Raw genomic sequence first — 24,115 nt, 5'->3', positions numbered from 1 at the left:
GAGTAGTGCTTTATAATTATTGCTTTCATTTCTTCCTCTAAGATGTGAGGTTGATGAAGATAATATGCCTTTGGTAATCTGGCTTATCCATCCATCCATCCGTTCATCCAGCCAGCCATCTTTCTATAGATACAGAGATAAATGAAACAGGAAATGTGCTCTGGAGAACCACCTTTAGCGAAGAAGACAAACACAGATAGTTTACAATCCTGTGGACAAGAGCTATGACAGGTATGAGTGATGAGCTGCCAGTACAGAGGCCAGAGGAGTGATCCTGGAGTGTCCCTTACCCTCTGCTGTGGCTTTGAGGCTCTCTGGTTGGGGCAGAAAGCTGAGATGGGTAGTGACAAGATCACCTAGCACTTTCTTCATCCCAGCCCAAGGAAGGTTATCCAGTGGATCTCAGGCTATAGCAGTCATGTATGTGCTCACACTGCCTCTGTAGGAGGACAGTTTTACTTTTCCTGCCAAGACACGTGTCATTTCTAGCCACTGTTTTACTGCAAAGCACTTACTTGTCATAGTTTTTCGTGGAGTCCAGGAGTGCCTAGCAAGCTCTCATTTTTTGTCACAGAGGAGACACTCTTGCCTCTGTTAGATGACTGGGGCTAGTCCGTCTCCCTGCTTCTACCTCCTGCCCCCAACATGCCCATACTTAGGAGGCAGAGGCTTTCGTGTGCAGGTTAGAGTGAAGACTGTGGTTGTTTCCCGTCTGCAGAGATTTTCCGAGGTCGCCATATCCTTGGGGAAGAGGTGCTGCCAACCTGTGCCCCAGACTTGCTTTTTCTTCTCTGCTTCAGTCTTGCCTCTTCTTGGGGGTGTAGGGGCAGGAGGGCAAGGAGCAGCGGACAGGTTGCCCCTGGGTCTGTTCGCCAGGCACCATGGCTCCTGTTGTGTTAAGCCAGCAACAGTTTTTCTCTGCAAATACAGATGCATTTTTGAAGCCTGGTGCTGAGTGTTATGTCAGAACAGAAGCCCATTATGAAGTGGTTCATTGCTTTCACGTTGCCACCTGCCAGGACAAGACTCTGGGGCCCTGTTCAGAAGAATGTTAGTGCAGCCCCGTGCCACCTGCCTATCATGCTCCCCTCAAGAGCCCTCCTGATGCCAGCACTGTTCCCTGCACGTGCTTCCTCCAGAGCATCGCTCTGTGCTCCTTGCTGGCCCTGGGAGCTTTACAGCCCAGATTTACTATTCACTGTTGTTTCCCAAGTACATCTTACGCGATGCCTGGTCAGTGAAAAGTGGTTCTTTGTCTGTCTTCTCCACAGAGTTACTTCAAACCCTGCTCCTGGCTGAAGGCAGGAGTGTTCCTGTTTGTAAAGGGATTGCTTACCTTGGCGGGCAGTGTTTGGGGAAGGAAAGGTTAAGGGCAGAAAGGGAAGACAGCCAAGGGCTCTGGTGGGCCACTCCCTGGTCCGCTTTGGAAGTTGAAACTGAAACCTCTGGATATTTACCCAGCCAAGTCACCTGGATGAGGAATGGGCCAGGAGGGTCATGTGACGGGAGTCGAGGCGAGTACAAAAGAATCCATTTATTATCCTGGCAGGAAATTTGTTCTTTTGGATTCTGGAGCTGCAGACATAATGATTTCATTTCCTTCAGGGGAGGGAGATTAATGGCCCTTCCCGGCCTGTACGGATAGCCGTTTCCTGAGTTTCCCCGGGTGTCGTCAGCGCCAGTATGCTGGGGTCAGCGTGCCGATTCACGCTGATTAAGGGAACGTAGCCTTCCCTGTGGAAGGCTCCAGGATACCTGGAAGTGACCTGGGTTAAAACCCACACATCATGGAAAAACACATCCCAGACAGAGAGGCCGTCCCCAAGAACCTCTGCAAGCTGCCAACAGAGGTGGCACGAGGCTGGGTCCCCTCCTGCTTCGGACGTAGCCACTCATCCTAGGAGCAGGCTAGAGCATTGATCCTCCGGGAGACAGCTGGGACCAGGACTCCAGTATGATGAGCTGCTGGGTCCCCTCCTGCTTCGGATGTAGCCACTCATCCTAGGAGCAGGCTGGAGCGTTGACCCCCCGGGAGACAGCTGGGACCAGGACTCCAGCATGATGAGCTGCTACTTGCTCATCAGCTGTGTGATGTGGGCAAGGTGCCCAACCACCCCGAGCCTGACTTCCTCATCTATAAACTACAGAGATACGCTTACATCACCAGGCCTCAGAGAGGTTAAATGAGAGCTGTGCTTTTAAACTAGAGTCCTTTGCAGGAGGATGGCCTCTCGCCGTCCCTCTGGACTCCTGGTGGCTGTAGGGAGGACCACTCCTGAGGCAGAATCAGCCCTGTGTAGAGGACAAGGTGAGGTGGGTGGACTGAGGCTGGTGATCTGCCCTGAGATGAGGAGCTCAAGAGGAAGGCAGGACTAGGGACCCAGAAGGGCCTTGCCTGGGCATTCCTCCCAAGACTGTCCCTCAGTGACCAAGATGGCCATTGCAACCTGGTGTTTCATATTGTGTGGAGCAGATATCCCATATGGGGAGTCAGATTCTGTGTCTGGATAAGGATCAGAGTTACGTTTTAGAAAAAGAAAATCAGACTTAAACAGTTTTCCACTGTGGCCTGGAGACGTGGTGTGTCCTGGTGTGCTGCCCAGAGTCAGGCTCCAGCCTGTGAGGTGCTGGGCCTCCTCCCACTGGTGCCTGGTGGCTGTTGCTCATTAAGTAGCTTTCATTCAAAGAAACCTTTGCTTTGCAGAGAGATGCAGAGGTGATTAATTTGGAGGGATTTATGTATTTTCCTTCCCTCAGTTTCTCATCTGTGTCAGCATGTAACCCCAGCCACACATTCGCCATGGAGAAGAGTAAATTTCTTAGTCTCTGCATAAAGAGGTATCAGAACGTATGAAATGAAATTAAGCTGAGTTAAATTGACAAAGCTGTGAACACAGGAACATATGACTAGGACCAGGGGCTGTCACAAGGATATCAGGCTGTTCCCTGGGGGCCTTGGAAATAGGGTGAGGCTCCCAGCAATGGGTAGTTCCTGGAAATCCTCCGGGAGGCAGGGGCATGTCTTGAGGCAGGGGCATTACTAAACATAAGTTAAATATGGATAACAGAGCAATTTTAATAAACATTTTACTTTTAATATGTTTATGATGTTGTTAATTATCTCTCTAAGTGGAAAAAATAGAGATTGTAGCACATTGAACAAAGATTGCTGATTAGGATAATAAAATGGAAATTTTAATCAAGACGATAACTTTAAGTCAAAGGAGGTTTTCTCTTAGGCTGCCAGAGCTTTCATCTTTATTAAACACCCCATTTATCATCAACACTCCATTCATCACCAGCATTAGGTTAATACTGACAATTTAAAATAGAACTAACTTTTTCTTGCTATTTTGATGCTGATACAATAACAGTGCTGGAGACTTTGAGGAGATTGTCACAAGCTGTCATGCTTCTTTCCCTGCTGCAGTCGGCTGCCACTCTCCAACCCAAACCTCAAGGCACCAGCCGCTCGGGAGTGAGGCTTCTCTCGCTGGAAGCTCCTCCATGATCTGTAGTCCTTAAGTTTCGTGTGTTCTTCCTTGAGAAAGCAGAAGGGCCTTTGGTGGGTTGAGATTGTCTCTTTGTGATGGAAGTGTGTCCAGGAGTCATAGGTCTCTATTTTTCAGCCCAGTATGAGAGATCATTGTTGAGTGTCTGCAAGATACAGGGCAGATGCCAAAAGAGGCAAGACTCAGCCTGCTCTTGGAGGCCATACCACATATAAGTCAGGAGGTGTGAGTCTCAGAGGAGCAGAGCAGACAGAAGCACCCAGAGGATAAACAGAGCTGATCTGATGACCACACTTAGAGAACCGTTGATTTAGACTAAGGCTTGAGAAATGGAGTATTTCCTACCATATCAATAAACAAGGATATCATAGCCATAAGTGATTTTGGCCCTCCAAATGTGAATTTCTGAGCCCAGAGGGCACCCAGGGAAAACAATACCTGTGATTCTGTTGCAGGAAGGCGGACCCCTTCCAGGGCCCGAAACTGGGCTCAAAAACACTCAGAAATGAATTGTCCGAGGAGACACACGTGCTGCCAAAGCAAGAGATTTTATTGGGAAAGGGCACCCGGGTGGAGAGCAGTAGGGTAAGGGAACCCAGAAGAACTGCTCTGCCACGTGGCTAGCAGTCTCGGGTTTTATGGTGATGAGATTAGTTTCCGGGTGGTCTTTGGCCAATCATTCTAATTCAGAGTCTTCCCTGGTGGTGCACGCATCGCTCAGCCAAGATGGATGCTAGCGAGAGGGATTCTGGGAAGTGGATGGACACCCGGTGTCTCCTTTTCGACCTTTCCTGAACTCTTCTGGTTGGTGGTGGCTTATTAGTTCCGTATTCCTTACCAGGATCTCCTGTCATAAAACAATTCAAGTGAATGGTTACTAAAGGGCCTGGCCAGGGTGGGCGGTTTCAGTCAGTGTGCTTCCCCTATCAATTCTGCAAGCTTATCAGGCTGCCACCACTCCCAAAGTAAAAGATGCTTGCCCCTTGGATGAAAAGCTATGACAAACCAAGACAGCATATTAAAAAACAGAGATATTACTCTGCTGACAAAGGTCCATTTAGTCAAAGCTGTGGTTTTTCCAGTAATCATGTATGGATGTGACCATAAAGAAGGCTGAGCACCAAAGAATCTATGTCTTCCTACTGTGGTGTTGGAGAAGACTCTTGAGAGTCCCTTGAATTGCAAGGGGATCAAAGCAGTCAATCCTAAAGGAAATCAGTCCTGAAGATTCATTGGAAGGACTGATGCTGAAGCTGAAACTCCAATACTTTGGTCACCTGATGTGAAGAGCTGACTCATTAGAAAAGACCCTGATGCTGGGAAAGATTGAAGGCAGGAGGTGATGGGGACAACAGAGGATGAGATGGTTGGATGGCATCACCGACTCAATGGACATGAGTTTGAGCAAGCTCCAGGAGATTGTGAAGGTCAGGAAAGTCTGGTGTGCTGCAGTCCACGGGGTTGCAAAGGGTCGGACATGACTAGCAACTGAGCAAAAACAGCAACAACCACTCCCAATGCTACTCCCTGTGATGAGCGAGGAACTAAGGATGTGAAAAATCAAATCACAGGATGCTGGCCCCAGATAGCTGAAATGCATATGAAAAGAATAATGTTAGTGAGAGCAGACTCTTACATCTTCCCTTTCATAGAAAAGTGCTAAATTCCTTAACTTGAGACATCTGGTTTTCCTTAATTAACAGTAATCTTCTGATGTTCAGATTACCTGCCACTTGCTGCAAACTTCTATATATCTTGACTCCTCCCACCCCCCGTCCCCACCCTTCTTGGAGTCCTAAAAACCCCCAACAAATAAAACACAACTCTCAACTTTTAAGTTATGACTATTTTCTTTAGTCCACAGGCTGCTATGAATAAACTAGGAAGCTTTGCAGAGAGGAGGAGAAATCCTGGAAAGTGATGGGGCCAGAGTTGGAGGTGGGAAGTTTAAGGGCCACCAGCCCAGGGAGAAGGCTGCAGAGCGTTTGCAGCATACATGGGGGTGGACAGCAGGTGGACCTGGGGGTTGGAGATGGAGAACTCTGTCTCCCCATCACTGGAGAGGGGTGAGTGGCACAGGGAGGATGCAGGAGTATCCTGAGGGCAGAGTTGGGAGATTTGGAGTCAGAAGCCATTCACCCCAGCTGGACAGCTCCCTCCTGAGATGCAGCCCAGCGGGACCACACCAAACACACCTGTGGTTCATGGCCCATGACCCCTGCCTCCTATTGGGGCTGTTAGTGCTGCCTCTGCTGGGTGGGGGAGGGGGAGGGGAGGGATATGCCCCCTGGGTCTCTGCTCCACAGAGCTCCTTTTGTGGGGAAAAGGACCACTGCCTTGGGAAGGGGCCTGGCACCTGCCCATGCCCAGCAGCGGGGTGGTCTTGGCTGCTGGCTGCTCTCCATGGCTGGCTGGGAGGCTGCTCCTGGTGGCTGTGCTCTGGGGCAGTGGGGAGGGGACTGCCTAGATGTCAGTGTGGAGCTTCCTCCCCTAGGAGCCTTCCACCTTCCCCAATCCTCTAGGGCTTCTTTAATGTGCTACGTTGTAGCTTAAAAGGCTTCTTTCTTTTCCTTCATCATAAAATTGCCAAGGAACAATGACTGTCATTTAAAACAGCAGCTTTAAAGCTCCTTCCCCCCAGTTACTGCCATGTCACGGCTGCTCCACATCAAAGCCACGTGGAGCTCCCGAGAGAACAGGAGCGCGGGCCCTGGTGCGTCCAGGGCCACAGGGGCCAGCCTGCTGCTGAGACCTTCTCTGAAAGAGGGGCACCCTCCACGTTGACCCCTTGAGAGACCACCCTGGTTTGGGGCTTGGAGAAATGAGGCTGGGAGGCCTTCAGGGGTCTTCTTGGAGTTCTCTGGGCTTGCCTTCACTGAGTGCTCTCTAGGGCTGGGAGATGGGGAGTGCAGGGCAGGGAAAGGCTGTGTCCTGGGCACAGAGGTGAGAAGGGTCTGTGGGGCCTGGGGGCTGACTTAGGAGTCAGGGAGTTGTGCCCAAGCAGGGAGGGGCCGCCCACCTTGCTGGGCCTGCACAGCTGGGAGTCTTGATTTGTCTGATGGTGTTGGGGGTCATGATCCATCCCACTCCTCGTTCCCTGAGCACTCCCATGGCTGCCATTTAGGCATGTGGTTATTGTTCAGTCACTAAGTCGTGTCCGACTCTTTGTGACCCCATGGACTGCAACACACCAGACTTCCCTGTCCTTCACCATCTCCCCGAGTTTGCTCTAACTCATGTGCATTGAGTCAATGATGCCATCCAACCATCTCATCCTCCTTTGTCCCCTTCTCCTACCTTTGATCTTTTCCAGCATCAGGATCTTTTCCAGTGAGTCAGCTCTTGCATCAGGTGGCCGAAATATTGGAGCTTCAGCTTTAGCATCAATCCTTCCGATGAACATTTAGGATTGATTTCCTTTAGGATTGACTGGCTTGATCTCCTTGTGGGCATGAGGTGGGGGCGCGGACAGTCTCCTCATGGATGGAACAGGGTCAGCTGCAGCAGACCCTCTGGCTGGTTGGTGTAGAACCAGGAGGGGGTGTGTGTGTGTCCCCTGACCTGGGGCAGCCCTGCAGAAGCAGCTGGGAGGGAAATTGCATCAGAGTGGAAGGATGGGCCGTGGCCTGGGCCTGGATCAGAAGCTGCCCTTCTCCCCTCATCCCTGTTGAATCATTGCCCTGTTTCCTCCTGGCTGAAGGCCCAAATGTGTTTGGAACGTAAAGTGCTGGTTCTGTGTCCTTCCAGAGTCTAGGGAAGAGAGCCGGGAGTGCTGGGCTCCCCAGGGCTGGGCAGGCCTTGTCTGGCTGCAGGGAGATTACCAAGCAGGGCACATACATAGCTCCTTAATGCTGCTTCTCAGTGACAGGTTTGCAAAAATGGCTAAGGTTTCTGAAGAGAGTCCTTTCCAGAGTCTCTTTTGGGGTTTCCTCCACTGTCCAGTCCTCACAGCCCATTTTGCATGGATCCCTGGTGCCCTGCCTTCCTACTTCTCCTCCTGGCAGCCCCCTTCCTCTCCCCACTGCCCCTTTGTTCCCCTGAGGTCCCCTTGCCCCGCACTGGTTATTTCCTCTTCTCTCTTTCCCCTTCCCTTTCTCTCCCCATCTCTCTCTCCCTCCTCCTTCTTCAGTCCCTTTCCTCCTCCTTTGTAAATTCCTTCCTTCTGTAGTCACCTTCTGCTGACAACAGGCACCCCCTCCTTGGTGAATGGACTCTGTGCACATTTGTGTGCATGGCTGGGTACACATGGGCTGCCTCGGCTTTTGCAGTCTTGTCTTTTGGGCTACTGCCAGTTCAGAGGGCCAAACCATGCTCATTGTCCTCAGTGCCTTGACCCATGGGCACTGTGGTCACTCTTCACTGCCTGACAAAGGGTACTTTGTTTCACATCTGAGATTTGTTTACATGTTAATCCTTACAAACGAAGGTATAAATATGGACTCTCCTTTGTTACACATTTAATGAGTAACATTGGCTAAAAATCATAAAATGGTGAAAATCTTGACAGTCTGGAAAATAAAACTGTCACCGTGCTTACCTTTTTGTAGCTCCGTCTGTGCTCAGAGCTGAGCTGTCATCCTTTGTCAGGCTCTGGAGGGCTGATGCATGTCCATGGACCTCGGGATGAGCTTGGATCTTCACCAGCCTTCTTGGCCCAATGTCTGTCTTTGAAATTCTGCCCAAGGATGGGTTTCCAGTAAACCCCCAAGGTTTCAAGGGTCTGTTCAAGTTCAGATTACATGCCCGGCCCCCATCCTGAGCTGGCGCCTTGTACTTAACCCTCCTCAGGGGTGTTTTTGTGCCTGTTTTTAGTGGCCATGCCAGGACAGCACACTGCCATCTCGTGTCACCCAGCTGTCCCCACCTTGCACTGCTGTCCGCCTCAGTGGTCCCCTTCTTCAGGTGGCCCCACCCCTCTGATGGTCTGCCTCAACCCTAAATCTGCAGCCACAGTGGGCCCTGCCAGTCCTACCCTGGCAAGCCACATTTTCGCAGATGGCTCTGTTAAATCCGAAGGCATTATTTGGTTTCTGCAGCCCTGTGTGCCAAGGCCATATGGGGCTACAGGAGAAAAGGACAGAGGGTCAGACATTTGATCGCCCACCCCACCCCCTACATCTCCTTCAGACACCTTCATCATGGTACTTCAGTCCGTCCTTTGTGGTGAAGTGATGGGGTTTGGAAGAAGACTTTTGTAGGTGCAACCAAGTGTAACAGAAGGCATCCACCTCACCAGGAGGAGAACTGAAGGCCTGAAAAGCCATGGAGTCACCTATGGAGAGGGTGAAACCACTCCCTCAGAGTCTTGGGTGCAAGTGTCCAAGTATGCAGTAAATATGGAGAGACAGACAAAGAGACACACCCGAGCACACTAATTGTTGATTTGTGTTGTGTGGAGGGTGACCAGCCCTGTTGTCCTGAGTAGGGGACCACAGTCCTGGGGTAAGCAGCAGGGACCAGGAGAATCAGTGGATTAGGGAGTATGAGTAGCAGAGAACGCTGGGCTGGGGCCAGGGCAGGCCCTGCTGCCAGCTGTTGTGAGGATGTGGGCGTGTGGTTTCACCATCTGAGCCCCAGGTTCCCCACCCATCAAGTCAGGAAGGCCAGGGAGGTCGCTACCAGCTCTGATTTTCTGTGATTGTCACATCTGAAAAGGGGAGGAGAGGAGAACTGGGGCAGGATGCAGAGTGGGAGAGATGGGGGAGGAAGAAAGAGGGAGAGGAAGAGAGAGGAAGGAAATAGACAGGGGCAAGGAGTAAAAGTGAAAGAAGCAAAATGAAAGATGAGACAGAAGCAAGAGGAGAAAAGGAACAAGAAAGAAAAGGTGAGCGCTTATCTGGGAGCTGGTGTTGTTGGGGGAGGAGGCAGGAGGGAAGCACATGGCAGAACTCCAGGAGGCACGTGAGAGGCGCCTGTGCTCGAGCCCTGTGTGCCTCTCTGGATCAGCCTGAAGAACCAGGTGGGGGTACCACGGGTGCCCCGAGGACTCCCAGTTCGTGTGGGGGTTGGGCAGTCTCTCACAGTGGAGCTGGAAACAGGAGGAAATGGCAGACATGTTTGGGGGACAGGAAGTAGGTGAAAGGGAGTGGTCGAAGGCAGCATCTAGGTTTCTGGTTTTTACCATCAATGAATAGTGGGTCTTCTCATTGAGATGGGAAAGATGGGGAGCTAACTGAGTTTGGGAGACTTGAATGTGCTGACTTTGAGACACTGGTGAGAATTCCAAGTGGACGTGGTGAAGGAGGTTGGATGTGTGGATCTGGGGCTCCGAGGAGAAGTCTGTGGGCTGAGATCGAGGTGGAAAGTTGGTAACCATACACAGATGGTAAATTCCCCGCTGGAAATACCATGGCCAGTGGTGTTCTTGGACTCTTCTTATACAGGTAGAGAAAGGGAAGGCTTTGAAAGGAAGAGAGAGTTTTGAGCCCCTGCCCTGCCCAGAGCTTAAGCCGGGTAAGACACGAGTTGCATAGAAAATATAAGACACGGGTTCTGTACAAGAATGACAACTCATCTTAGCAAAGCCTATTTTCCTCGACCAGGACTGTATCCATCATGGAGTCCTTGTGCTGAACCTGTGCTCAGCCTCAGCATCCTTTCCTCGGCTGTGAAATTCTCTCCTTGTGCAAGCAGGTGCACCTGTTCCTCTCATGTCCTGGGAGTTTACACAGGGTTCCCATGCACAGAAATGATGTCTGTCTTGCTGCAAGCCCACAGCTGATGTCAGGTGGGGCTGGCTTGGGTCTCCATGTGAGTGATGGATCTGGGTTTATTGAGAGGAATTATGCAGTTGGAGCACTTAGTAGATGCTCAGTGAACTCGTGAGAGATGAACAAATGTCTAGGTAAGTGGGTGCCTGCAGCCTAAGTGGGCAGGAATAGCCTGATGACCCCAGGGGCTGAGTTGAGCTGCACGGAGCCCCAGAGGTGGTCACTGAATGTGTGTCTAATCGTGATCTCCTAACATCTCCCTCTGGACTAACTCAGACACCCCCCATGAGCCTGGCCTCTTGGTTTCTTCTCCTTGAGAAATTGCCTTCCTGAGCTACAATTTGCCAAAGTGCTGTCAGCCTGCAATGAGGAGCTTTGGAAGAACAGCCCCGGTAAAGTGCTGGTGGTATTTATCATGAGGGGGTCATCAGTTGCATTCCTCGGTGTCCTTGTGGGGGCCCGTGGGAGGCATTGGCTTCAGGCTGCATAGCAAGAACAGTGGACTTTGCTGACAGTCATTTTGTTGACGTCCTGTGGACCCCATGACTCGTGTAACTGATCAGGTTTTCTTCATCCATCTACTGCTAGAAAATCCAGCTTTCATGGGTGGCTTGGCCAAAGCAAATGAGTTGTTTTAGCCTTACTGTGGGCTCCAGTTTATGCCTTTACTCCTGTTTTTTTTCTTCTCACTTATTTTTATTTAGAGATTTTCTATTGCTTTTTTTCTTAATATAAAGCAAATATAGATGCTCTACAAAATTTAAAAAAGGCATAGAAAACTATAAAGAAGAAAATTGAGTCAGTTGTAATCCCCACCCCGTCCTTGTGGAAATCTGTTAAATTTTGTGTTCAGCTTACCTGTCTCTGTCCTGTACACACATAAGCACATGACACACAGGTGTGCACACACATACACACCTGCATAATATTCAAACAACACTTTACCATGTTATACACAGTGTTTAGTAACTTCAAAAAATAGCAGTACATATCATATTTTTTTACTTGGTTACATATATATCTTAGAGTATTTTACATAATCCTTGCAAGCCATCTTAAATCTTCTAAAATAGAGTGGGTTATAAATAAAGTAACATGTAAGATTTAAGGCAGAATCTTCCAGGGAAGCTTTGGAACCCAGAATGAGGCAAGGCCTACAGCAAATCAGGGACTAGGGGGGTGCGCCCCAGAAGCCGGAGGCTCTGGACGGACACTCTCACAGCAAGAGCTGCCCTGTGGATGGAGTTGCCCTGGGAAGGCTGCCTCAGGTTCTTGAGAGGATTTTGAACACACTGGAAGAAGTTCCCAGGTGCCCGTTGGATCCCACAGTCAGACTGGAGGAAACTCACCTGTGGAACCTGCAGACAGAACACTGGAGCTGCTAGAAAGTGCTAGAAATGGGGGGCATGTGTGCCCTCTGAGCGGCCTGTCCTTCCTCTAGCAGAAACAGTGGACGTCACCTTAAAGCTGCAGAATGACTCCTGGTGGCAGATGGGGCCGTGACCTGAGTGTACAGACTGTGATGGGGCTGAGATGTAGAAATAGCTCCTAAAACATTTTTTCTGTATCAGGAGGCTGCTTTATTTCCCTGTAGCTTTCCCACCAATGATGCTGGGGGAAGGAAGAAGGGAATATACCAAAGCACAGGGAAAAAGGAAGCCAGGACCTAGAAATGTTTCTGCTCCACTGGAATAACTCTTATTGTGAGCCCTGATCTGGTACCCTCTGAATGGTTTGTGTGTTCAGCATTGGGTCCACAAAGAGACTTGATTAGATGGTAGAATTAGGATTATACCCATTTTACAGATGACTAAATAGAGGAGGAATCAAGTAACTTAGGGTCACAAAGCTGCTAATGGTTGGACACAGGTCCAACGTCAAGTGGCCTGACTACAGATGTCATCCTTAAGCCACGAGACTCCAGGGTCTACACAGAAATACAAATAAGGAAGCCCTTCTGGTTCCTGGAGGAAGATGGGAAGCAATAGTGGAAAGATGGAACTGAGTGCTGGCGCTCCAACCCCCAAATTTGGGGTTGGGTGGTGGGAGGGTGCTGTGAACTTGGAGGTCCTTAGGCAGCTTTGGGGGAAGGGTGGATGTTTGCAGTGGATAAGCAGATGGGAGCAGGCCTGGAGAGGGGCTGCGCCACGGTGGGAGTGACCCGGGGAGGCACCCAGGGCCTGCACAACACGCCAGGCAGTGTTCCTTCCATGCAGGGGTAGGGGGGTGCTGGGCACTTGTTTGTGAGAGGGGGACAGCAGCAGATAGCCGCATCTCATGTCCCCCCAGTGAGGGTAGCTCAGCCTCCCTGCACCTCACCCCACAGATGGGGTGGGAGGCAGATGAGTCTGAGTACATCTGAAAGGAGATTCTTTTAAACCAGAAGACATGGAGTTTTCTTTAACTTTGTACTTTTGTCAGCTCTCATAGCCTTATTTTGTTCAGTGCGGTGGCTACTAACCACCTGTGGCAACTGAGCTGTTGGTATGTGGCTCCTTCCTGAGAAGTTCTGTCCATGTCAAAGACACCCTGGATTATGAATACATTGTGTGAAAGAAAGAATAAACTATCTCAAGAATTTGTGTATTGATTGCATGTTAAGTGGTACTATTTTGGACATATTAATGTGAAAGTGAAGGCACTTAGTCTTGTCTGACACTTTGTGACCCCATGGACTGTTGCCTACCAGGCTTTTCTGTCCATGGGATTTTCCAGACAAGAGTACTGGAGTGGGTTGCCATTTCCTTCTCTAGAGGATCTTCCTGACCCAGGGATTGAACCCGGGTCTCCCGTGTTGTAGGCACGTATTGGGGATCCATAAATTATTAAAATTTACTTTTATTAATGTGAAATTTAAAATTACATATACAACATTATATTTCTGCTGGACAGCACTGTTTTAGACAAGGTGGAAAATTGTTAAAAAAACAAAAAGGAAAGTTGCAACTTTTGCACGTTTTATGAAACTGTGGATTTATGTGGTGTGAAATGCATCTAAAGAAGGAATGTATCCTTTCAGAGGTAGCTTTAGGTCGGGTTCCTGGGCAGGGTGTGGTGGTGGGCATCTGATGCCAGGAAACCAGGGAAGCAGCCAAGTGAGCCAGCCCCAGTAGGGTGGGGAGCAGTAAGCTCCATGAGGATGGGCCTCTTGGGAGAGCCAGCTGCATAGCCGAGGTGCCCGGCCCTGTCCCCTGTCTGCCCCTGGTTGGCATATGGTCTCCTTCTTCTATCAGTACCTTTCCCTGCTTCCTCTGGGCTTGCCTAGCCCTGCCTCCTGTCCCTTCACAGCCTCAGCTCCCCCTTGCTCCCTCACCCTGAGCAGGCATTCTGGTCCATGTGGGTCACCTTTCCACAGCAGGCCGTGTTCTGGCCACTGACCACCTGAGGATGTCAGCCCTGGGGCCAGAACTGGCCTGGATCCACTCCGTGACTGCCTCTGTGTGGATGCCAGCTTGGTGTGTGTCCCTGAGCAGAGGGCAGGGATGCTGGGCCTGGCAGGCACTGGGGGGTGGGGGTCAGTCAGGAGAACAGAAGCAAAGACTGGCAGTGTCCATCCCTGCACCAGGCTGAAGGGCAGTGTCGGCCGCAGGCATCTGTCCAGGAGTGATGTCTGTACATCCCCACGGTGGAGGTGAAAGCAGAGCCTGTGAGCCTGATGCTACCGAGTATTTAAGTTCTGTCATCAGTTCCCCTGTACCTGGTGGATCATGGGACTCTCTGTGTAGCTTGTCCATGGGCAGGAGTGCACAGGTGAGCCAACATAGATGTCCTGGCTCCTGGAGAGGTACTTATTTCATTTGAAAGCAACACATTGGCGTCCTGGGTATGCATTACTCTGTAGATATTGGTAGCATGAGTCGACCTGCAGTTACTACAGTTGTGGATCTGACCTGGTGTGACATAATTTCATGAAAGATGGTACCGTTTAGGCAGGCTTCCTGGAAGCCACCCAGGGGGTCTTAACTTGTGCCATCCCCCCACCTAACTTTTACAGAACAGCTGCAGGCTGACAACCTTCTCTTGTTCTCAATGGCAATCAAGATTGTCATCACTACTGTCACCTCCGGGTGTCACTGTAGATGGAGTGACATGTTTTCCTTGCCGGGGGTCCCCCAAGCCTGTTCTTTTACCTTCCCAGATGTGTATTTGGTCCCCTACTGGGTCAGAATCAAGGGCAATGCTCTGAGTGTGTCTGTGTGAGCACTTGGGGTGGCATGTGGGACCACTGCAGCCGAGTAATTAAACAGGAGAATGTGTCTGATGTCCACGTAATTACTGCTGAACATCTGCTAAATATGGAGCTTCATTGATGGCCGGCATTGTTAGGCACGAAAGGGATGGCGTGTTTGTGCTCAGCATGGCAAAGGGATGATTTAAATCTGTTCCCATTGGCAGCCCCAACATAAATTAAGGAAGCCTGGAGCTTGTGTAGCTTGACCCCAAAATCACTTCCAGAACAGGGCACAGGAAAGCTCATCTGCTAGAAATAGCATGAAATGATGGACTCTTGATTGAGAAGGGACCCCTGGGAGTTGATCGAGCCCACACATCTGACCTGAGAAAACCGAGGCAGCATAGGAAGGAGAAGTGACCACAGAGTTAGTGACAGAGCCAGGGCTGGCCAGCCACACCCCCTGGCCAGGACATCCCCTCAGTGGGTCCCTACAAGCCCAGCTTGCCCTGACAGGTCCCTCAGAGGCACTTATGATAGTCCTTGGCACCCTTTCCACCAGGGGAGTGGGAATCCTGGCACGGGCTCCAACTCATCCTGCCACCCAGCCACGTTGAGGGGGAGCTGCTCACCCCTCATCCTCCCTGTTGCACGGTCGCATGAGCTGGGACCGACCCATGGACTAAGGGCAGGAGGAACTGGGGGAGGTCTCATTTTGATCTGGAGGGGTGTTCTTTTCTCCATCCATGTCTGAGGGCAGACGAACACCCTGTATCTTCAGGCTTTGCTCCATGCTGCGTGGGGTAATATCTTCTCTCCTCCCTCACTTCCCAGTTGCCCCTGTCTATATACCTCATCAAATGATGGTCGCTAGTCAGCAGTAAAAATTCTCTAGTGCAGCCCTGGGTGGTGGCAACGAGGAGGCTCGAGGGAAGTGGCCTTGGACCAGCCTTCTCTGCCCAGTCTTCCTGCGGGGAGTGAACTTGGAGGGAAGGAGGTGTCCAGCCCATTCTAGGCCACGCTGGTCAAGGTATGTGGCAGGTCTGGGCCCTGATCTGATCCAGTGGTCCCAGACTTGCAGTCTCTAGAGGGCCCATCCGAGGGTGCTGCTCTGTGAAACCTGACACCCCCCAATGCCCTGGGGGAAACACCCCCCCTGAGTATTCTGCTAGAGGGTGTATTCTACTAGAGGCTGAGTATTCTGCTAGATGCTTTTAAAGCATCTTCCTCTGGCCCTCAAGACACTGACTTTGGTCTTCTGGAGCCTGCCAGCTGTACTATTCTGCTCCCCAAATGTAATCATTCATTCAATTAATAAGCATTTATTTGCAAACTTTCCCTTTTTTGAAATAATGCTTTACAAAATCGTAAGTACATTTTTCTGGTGTCTCCAATCTGTGTCCAAATGCATGTGGATTTACTGTTAATTTTCTTTGCTTTACATAATCTCTATAATTGTCAATTTTCAATGGCTTTGTAACAGCCCATCAAGTGACTGTATAGTATTTAAGCATTCACCTGTTTTATGAAACTGGGAATAAGTATATCATGTATTTGCTTTATTTTATTTTATATTGGAGTATAGTTGATTTACAATGTGTTAGTTTCAGGTGTACAGCAAAGTATATCATGTATTTAGCTTCTTTTAATACTGCTTTTTTTTTCCCCTTTGATAAACTCTGAAGAATGGATTATTTTTAACAGTTAAAGCTGTTGAAAATGCAGAGTTGCATCATAGGCACATTTAAGTGACAAGACTAATGAAAAGAGAAGGGGTAGAGACTCACACACATGAGCGGAAGGGGCACAGGGCTCTGCTGACCCCTAAACGAACTTCCCTCGCTCAAGCCTCCGGCTCTGGAAGCCACACCCTTGTTAAAGACTCCGATGTTAAAGATGCATGGTTTTCGTGTTCTCTGGCACCTAAGTGTACACCAACTGCTTCTTCTGGTACCCAGCCAAAGGAAGGGCCATCTGTTCCCAGAAAAGAGGATGTGGCGGTGTCCAGCGTGGTGCCTTCCTCAGGGATTCTCAAGGGCGGTTTTGACTATATGGACTTTTCAAATTCGCCTCAGTATAAGAAGCAAGCTCACTTAATGCTTTCTGAAAAGGGAAACTGTAGATCCTCTCCCAGTCATTGCACCCCCAAGCACCCCAGCTCATCCCCAGATTAAGTGAAATAAGTGAATAAATGAAAAGGGCTCACTGCCCAGTGTGCATGTGTGTGTTCCGTGTTTTTTTTTTTTTTTTTCCTTTCTGTGTTTCCCCAAGAAGAACTTCCCTGGCTATGCACAGGATGAGTCGGAGAGGGCATGGAGGGAATCAGTGACTTGAATGCCATGAGAAGGGTGGGCCAAGTTTGCAGGTGTTGAAATTGTGGGGTTTAAAGGAAGGGGAATGGGGCTGGGGCGGGGAAAGAAAATATATCCAGGACTTACTGGGGTCCCAGGAGCAGAGGGAATCCCTAGGACCAGGAAAAAGAAACAGATGGAATAGAAGGATGGTAGTATCATTCTGGAGTTGTCAAGGGCCAGGGCATTTAAGGAGTACGCAGTCAAGTGGAGTGCATGGGATGCGGCCAAGATGATTGGCCAAGGGCATGGATAGAAAAGCAGGCTTTGACAAGCTTGTTTTCTGGCACGGTGGGGAGGAACCCCCATGAGGGGGATAAGAAGGCGACTGCAGACACTGAGCCTTAGGAAGTAGACCTGAGAGTTTCAGTAACTACAATTAGAGAATTTGCAATACCAGCTAGAAGAGGCAAGGAGATTTCAGAGTAAGGAAAGCCATGGCAGCTTCCAGAAAAGGAAACTGCCCTGGAAAGAAGGTGTGTGAAAGAGGCAGGGAAGGGATGGGGGTGGAGGGAGATAGGGGGAGAAACCGAGTCCCCAAGAGGTAGGAAAGATGTGCTCAGCCACTGTTGGGCTGAAAGAATAGCTCAAGTGTAATATAGTCCCTGGGCTTCTGCCTGGTGTCTGACCTGGGCATTTATTTTGGAGGACTGAAGAAATAAGAACTTGGCAACCTCTCAGCGCATCCCGGGTGGGGGCCTCTGCTCCATAGGGAGTGTCCATAGTGGCCTCACTGGCTGCAGAGTCAATTCTCAGCTTCTCAGATTCCCCTGAGCAGCCTGGGTGAGGCTGAGATGCTGTGAAGAGCAAGGAATCATGGCCTTTCCCTGGGCATTCCCTGCCTGCTGGGAGCATGTGGTCTAAGGCAGAGGGTGTTGGGGCTCACGGGCAAAGCCGCCTGGGCATCTAGCATGGGGCTGATGTCTGGGAGAGGCACCCAGCCCTCTGGGGAAGGAGGGCTTGGTGCAGGATTGGAGGTGGAGGGCAGCAGCGGGGAACAGTTTAAGTTGGGCCCAAAGAGGTCAGAGGTGTGTACTCCATGCATATTCTCAGTCTGTGTCCCTGGATCCCTTAAAGACTTATACTTCTTGTAACCACAGTTCTTCCCCTGGGGATGCTGGTCTTAGATTTATTATTATTATTATTTGGACAAGGTCTTATTCTTTCTTATGTTCAAATCTTGTGAACTTAAAAAAAGAAGACAGCCAAATTAGAATAAAACTTTGATTAACTCAAAACAGCAATTAAAACATATCATCAATTACAATAGAGCACTAATTAAAGTGCTTCCAACAAGCAGCAACCAGAAAGGCCCACTGGCCTGAAAGCACTAGCCTTGTTCAGGGGGTGGCTGGAGGGCCAGCTGGACATGCTGCTGGCTTGCGGAGCAGGAAATGGAAGGCTGCCTTAGGGTCCTGGGAACAGGACGTCCCTTTTGTTGAGTCCTTCGACCTGTCCACAGGTGGTGGCCCTCCTGCTCCTTTTCCTGGAGACAGAGGCGCTCATGGCTTGCGCTGGCTGCATATGGAGCAGACTCAGGGTAGATCACACAGGGGGCTTCATAGGCCACACCCAAGAGTCACCTGGACTCAAAGGCCACAGTAGATTTGGGGGTGCTGTTTTCCTTCCTTTTGGTAGTGAGGCTCTGAGAACCACTCCCTGGCCAGGAGTCCCTGGACAGCAGGTGGAGTGGACAGCAGACTCCCCTGACCTGGTGGATCTGGCGTTCATGGCCTTGTGCCCCCTGAGCACTCTACCCCGTCTTCCTCATCTCCCACCCTGCCTGTGTGTACAGAAGCCCTCTGTTCAGCCACTCCTGTCTCCAAGCTAACTGGCAGGTTTCTGGAAGTAATAAGATGTTCCTCTAAACTGTCCCTGGCTACCCCATCCTCAAAGCCCAGTGAGATATGGCTTTTGCTGCTCCTTCAAGTCGGTCTGTTGACCTTCACTGGACTGTCTTGGATCATTATGTACACAGCCATCTTGAGTACAAGTTATGGTACAGATTAACATGCAGCATTAAATCACATCTTTCTTGTGTAGGAGACTGCTTATCTTTTTATTATCTGCTAATTTTTACAGTCATCAACTCAAACTTTTCGAATTGTATTTTATTGTTCTGAGGAAGCGTTCTAGTTTGACAGGAACAGAGTGAGTGTGGAAGGGCCCCTCCGGCATCTGGCCAGCATGCCCCCACTTGCGGAGGCTGGACCACCGAGCTGTAACCTGGACCCCCACCTGCCTGATGCGAGCTCACTTCAAGAGCAAGCAAGTTCTTAGGAGGAAATCAATAACCTCATGCGCACTCATCTTTTAAGCCCAATGCTCTTAAGTGGCAGCAAGCTCTACCAGGAACAAAAGAAGGAAGAAATTAGGTAAAGGGAGAATCAATATTTGTGTTGAGTTTTTAAAGACTTAATAGTCTTTTACTATCCTTGGTTCCGGGGAATTGTAGCTGCTATTGCCAGGCTCCAGGAACGAGCCTGGGGATAGAAAATCCACGTTTGGAATTTGCTCTTTCACCTTGGAGCCTGGAAATACAACAGGTGTGGCATCCTTTGCAATATTTAAGGCAGAGATCCGGAGAGGCAGTCCTGCTGTGTTGACACCCTATTGTGTCTAGACTGCATCCTCTGGGAGGGAAAACAGGTGATGGGAGTGGGCATCTCTGTTGCCTGCCCTTCTCCAGTCATGCGTCAGCTCTCACTGGGGAGGCAGGTGGTGGGAAGCGGGGCTCAGGAACAGTGCTGCAGGAGGTCACAGCATCTCTGTGGGGACAGGATGAAGACTGCCTCGCTGGAGAGATGCTGCAGGAAAGTGGTGCATCCTGTCCTCTGTTTTCTCGAGAACAGCAGAGAAGATGGCTCAGCTGTGACCTCGCACCCTGGCGCTGGGCCTTTTTGTGTCTATTCGCCTCCATCTGGCCCTCTTCCGAGTCCTGCTGCAGCTAGATGCTTCTGTGTGAGGCTCCTTCACCCCCTCTTTTAAATCCCCTGATCAGTGGGTTCTGGATCCGGCTGGGAAATCCTTGGGGCAGGAGAGGGCTGGCAATGACCCGGGCCCCCGTCCCCGGCTGTCAGGCTGGCTGTTTTCTTCCCTGGAGTCCTTGCTTGTTCGCCTTTACTCAGGTTGTTCAGAGACCTGTGCACACACGCTCCTGTCCTGGAAAGTCCCTGCCACCCTCCTTGTTTCCCTGGCCTTTTCTAAACCTTGTCTCAGGGCCCCCCTGACTGCCTTTCTCCTTCTAATTTGTCCTCTTACCCTCCTCCTCCTCCTCCCCACTCACCCCTTCCTCTCATGGTTCTGTTTCTCTCCAGAGCCACAAGCTCAGAGTGAAAAAGAAATGAGTGAACTCAAAGGAGAGAAATCGTTATTCTCTGTCTCTGAAACCTTTTCCCACTCTTTTCATAAGACCCAAAGCAGCAGGTCGAGGATAGTGTCCCCATGGCTGAGAAAGAGAGGGAGCAGTAGAAGGCACACGGAGCGGCTGTGTCAGTGGTTTGTTAATTTCTTCAGGGCAGCATGTGTTTTCAGAACACCTCTCTGTCAGTGGGGCTGCCCAGGGGTGCAGGACCCACCAGCCTGTCCTTGAGTAACCCACAGTTATCGTCCAGGCCTCCAGACCTGGGGTCCCTGCATGGGCCTCGGGGAGGTCAGAGGTGTGAGATGTTGTGTATAGTTTCGTTTTCTGGGAAGAGTTTCTACAGTTTTCCTTGAATTCCTGAAAAGATTCAAGATCTAAGACTTTCCTATTTCTTTGACCATGACCTGTAGTTAAAAAGACTTGTCTAGACTTTGTTTCACAAATTATGTATGTATGTGTATGTGTGTGTGTGTATGAGAGAGAAAGACAGAGTGTGCTAGTTGTGTGGGTGTCTGTATCTGTTTCTATATCCATATTTATCTATATCATCTCTGAAACAAAAGTTCCCCAAACAGTACTTACCATTCCACATGTACTTCAATGTGGTATTTTCTGTTTTACTCTTCTGATTCTATAATAAGCTATACTCTTCTATTTCATTAAAAAGTACTGATTGCAGCCCACGAAACTGATTTCATGACCCAGTAATGAGTCACAACCTGCACTTTAAAGGAAAATGTTAGAGATCACTGATGTGGGACTGCTCGTTTATCACTTGTGGGAGTGTAGGTTGTCTTTTTCTTTTTTCTTTGCTCAGTTGCTCAGTCATGTCTGACCCTTTGCAACCCCGTGGACTATGGCCCGCCATGCTCCTCTGTCCATGGGGTTTTTCAGGAATTTTCAAGAATTTTCAAGAATATATTTTCAAGAATAGTTGAGTAGTTTGCCATTTCCTTCTCCAGGAGATCTTCCCAACCCAGGGATTGGATTTACATTTCCTGCATTGGCAGGCAGATTCTTTACCACTGAGCCACCTGGAAGACAGTGAGTGTAAGTTAGCATATCCTTAATAAGGGCTTTTGGTAATATCTGTCAGTTTACGAATACATACACCCACTGACCCTGATGTTCATACAGTGATATTCCACTTTAAGGAATTTCTGGAAATTCCATTTCTAGGAATTTATTATATAGATATACTTGTGCACAATGATGTTCAAGATCATCCTTTGCTCTGTTGTTTATAATAGCAAAAGATTGGAAATAACTCAAGCATGCATCATGATGGGACTGGCTGGATAGCTAATGGAACATCCACACAATAGAAGAACGCTCTGCAGGTGTTAAGGGAATGGAAGCTGACGATGACCTCAGTTGGAAAGATTGCCAAGATACATTAACTCAGACAACAAGATGCAAAACACTGTGCTTAATATGTTACCTCTTGAGTAAAAAGGGGGTAATTAGAGTCTATATTCATCCCTGTTTATATTGGGTTGAATAGTGTGAAATTACCATTTTGAAAGGTCAAAATAACTGAATATTGGCAATTTCACATGAGTCAATATAATGTGCATAGAGGAAGGGTACGGTAAGAACAGGTGGGAGGAGATTTCCCACTAGGACTTGTTAGAATAAGGAATCCCATTGATTAATGGGGCTCACTCTGAGCTGTGGCAGAACCAAGGGCAGCCCCATGCCCAAGTGGGGAACAAGCAGAGGCCACTGGTCCCTGTCTCCATGCCTGACACCCAGGCAAGACCAGCCCAGACAGGCGGTAGAGACTGGGACAGAGGGGACTAGCAGCTGGAGAATTTATCTGTCTCCCTTCTTTTTCCTTCCCTCTTTCTAGATATCAAGTGTGAATGGCATGGTTAGAGATTTAACTTTCAAAACTTAAAATTTTGAATGCAATTTCATGTGTCAATTGGGTGTGTCAAAAAGCATCACCCAAGAACTGTCAAATGGTCAATACCGAAATCAGATTGATTATATTCTTTGCAGCTGAAGATGGAGAAGCTCCATACAGTCAGCAAAAACAAGACCTGTAACTGACTGTGGTTCAGATCACCAACCCCTTACTGCAAAATTCAAGCTTAAGTTGAAGAAAGTAGGGAAAACCGCAGTGGAAACAGTAACAGACTTTATTCTCTTGGGCTCCAAAATCTCTGCAGATGGTGACTGCAGCCATGAAATTAAAAGACACTTGCTCCTTGGAAGAAAAGCTATGACAAACCTAGACAGTGTATTAAAAAGCAAAGATGTCACTTTGCCGACAAAGGTTGGTATAGTCAAAGGTATAGTTTTTCCAGTGGTCATGTATGGATGTGAGAATTGAACCATAAAGAAGGCTGAGTGCTAAATAATTGATGCTTTCGAATTGTGGTGCTGGAGAAGACTCTTGAGAGTCCCTTGGACTGCAAGGAGATCAAACAGTTAGTCCTGAAGGAAATCAACTCTGAATATGGGAAGGACTGATGCTGAAGCTGAAGCTCCAATCCTTTGGCTACCTGATATGAAGAGCCAACTCATTGGAAAAGACCCTGATGCTGGGAAGGATTGAAGGCAAAAGGAGAAGGGTGTGGCAGAAGATGAGATGGTTAGATAGCATCACAGACTCAATGGACATGAATTTGAGCAAACTCTGGGAGATAGTGGAGGACAGAGGAGCCTGGTGTGGCAAGTCCATGGGGTCACAAAGAGTTGGACACGACTTCGCTACTGAACAACAGCAACAAGGAATATTGATTGCTGTAGACTGGACCAAGTGGGACTTCGTACTTCTCAGGCCTGGTCTGGAGAGGGCCTAGGACTTAGGAGTACTGCCCACAGGCACAGATCATTTTTCCTCTTGCCCAGCGCCTGATGCCAAGCCTGAAGGTTCAGCCTTGGTGAGGTTTCTTAGATCCTAGAGTTATCTGGTCAGGTGTCTTGAGGGGTTGGCCACTACTGGGATAGGGGTGGGGATAGAATTGAGGTGGAAGTGGGGTCTGATCTATTCACTTCACAGCCCATGCTGATTTAGTTCAAGTTTCTAGGACCAAGAAGGATCCCTGGGCAGCTGGCAAGGTATTCAGCTAGGACCTCATAGGGCAACATTTACCTGGCCCTTTTCCACCACCATCTTAGTGCTACAGATGTGGAAATTTATTTTTATCTGCATGTGGATGTTCTTCAGGCTTCCAGAGACTCATATGCGGACCCAGCCTGGTGTGTTCATTACCTTGGGAGCAGAACCGCCAAGGGAAATGGATACAAAAGCCCTCTGACCAGCATACCTTCTCCTTCAGGCAGCTCCAGAAGGGCAGAAAACTAGCATCAAAAGGCTTTGATAGGCAGGAATCCGAGTTACACAGACCAGCTTAGGGTTAGGAGCACCGGCCCTGATGGATAACCTGGGGGCTGATCCTTTCCATTGAGAATGTGTGACCAGAACGTGGACTGGGGTGGGGGCAGTGCTGGCAGAGCCATGGCTTAATCATCTCTTAGAAGTTTCTTTTTATTCTCTAGGTGCAACCAGTCTCCTTTGTGGGGCACATTAGCCTTATATACTTTTATTCCAATTATAGTTGGTTCTGTCTGGACAGAGATCTTTGGAAAACACCATGTGTATACATTTATCCAAGTCATATATGTATGTATGTATTTTGGCAGGAGAGGATCTTATACTCCCTCTCATTTTCTGCCTACATTTAACCCAACACTCCTCTGCTCAGATAACAGAGATAGCCTTGGATAGTGGTGGGTAGAGAGAATAGTGGGACCCCAGTGGGGCTCTGTGAAATTAACCAGGAAGTACCAGATAGAGTGAGCAGGAGCTGGGCAGGGCCAGGTAGGAAGCTGCTGCAGGAACTCCAACGAGCAGCCCGAGGACGTGGGCTGGGAGGAGCAGGCAGGTGAGTGGTGTTATCTGTCTTGGGAAGGAGGAAATGATAGGCCTCAGAAACTGACTCAATATCAGAGGTAAGAAGACAGACATGACATGACTCTGCTTCAAGCCTGGTGGT

The 24,115-nt window shown here is 49.3% G+C and overlaps 1 protein-coding gene and 1 long non-coding RNA gene across 2 annotated transcripts in view; one reads left to right on the top strand and one right to left on the bottom strand.

The window, feature by feature from the left end:
- Positions 1 to 24,115, top strand: part of EPHB1 (EPH receptor B1) — a 466,953-nt gene that overhangs the window by 51,353 nt on the left and 391,485 nt on the right. The window lies entirely within an intron of this gene.
- Positions 4,042 to 7,701, bottom strand: LOC133249916 (uncharacterized). The gene is made up of 2 exons (XR_009737178.1): positions 6,810 to 7,701; positions 4,042 to 4,359 (listed from the first exon to the last, which is right to left on the bottom strand). It is a non-coding gene; the product is annotated as an uncharacterized LOC133249916 (long non-coding RNA).

The sequence above is a fragment of the Bos javanicus genome, chromosome 1 (assembly GCF_032452875.1).
Source record: "Bos javanicus breed banteng chromosome 1, ARS-OSU_banteng_1.0, whole genome shotgun sequence".
NCBI classification, from domain to species: domain Eukaryota; kingdom Metazoa; phylum Chordata; class Mammalia; order Artiodactyla; family Bovidae; genus Bos; species Bos javanicus.
This window is presented reverse-complemented; position numbering and strand designations above follow the sequence as displayed.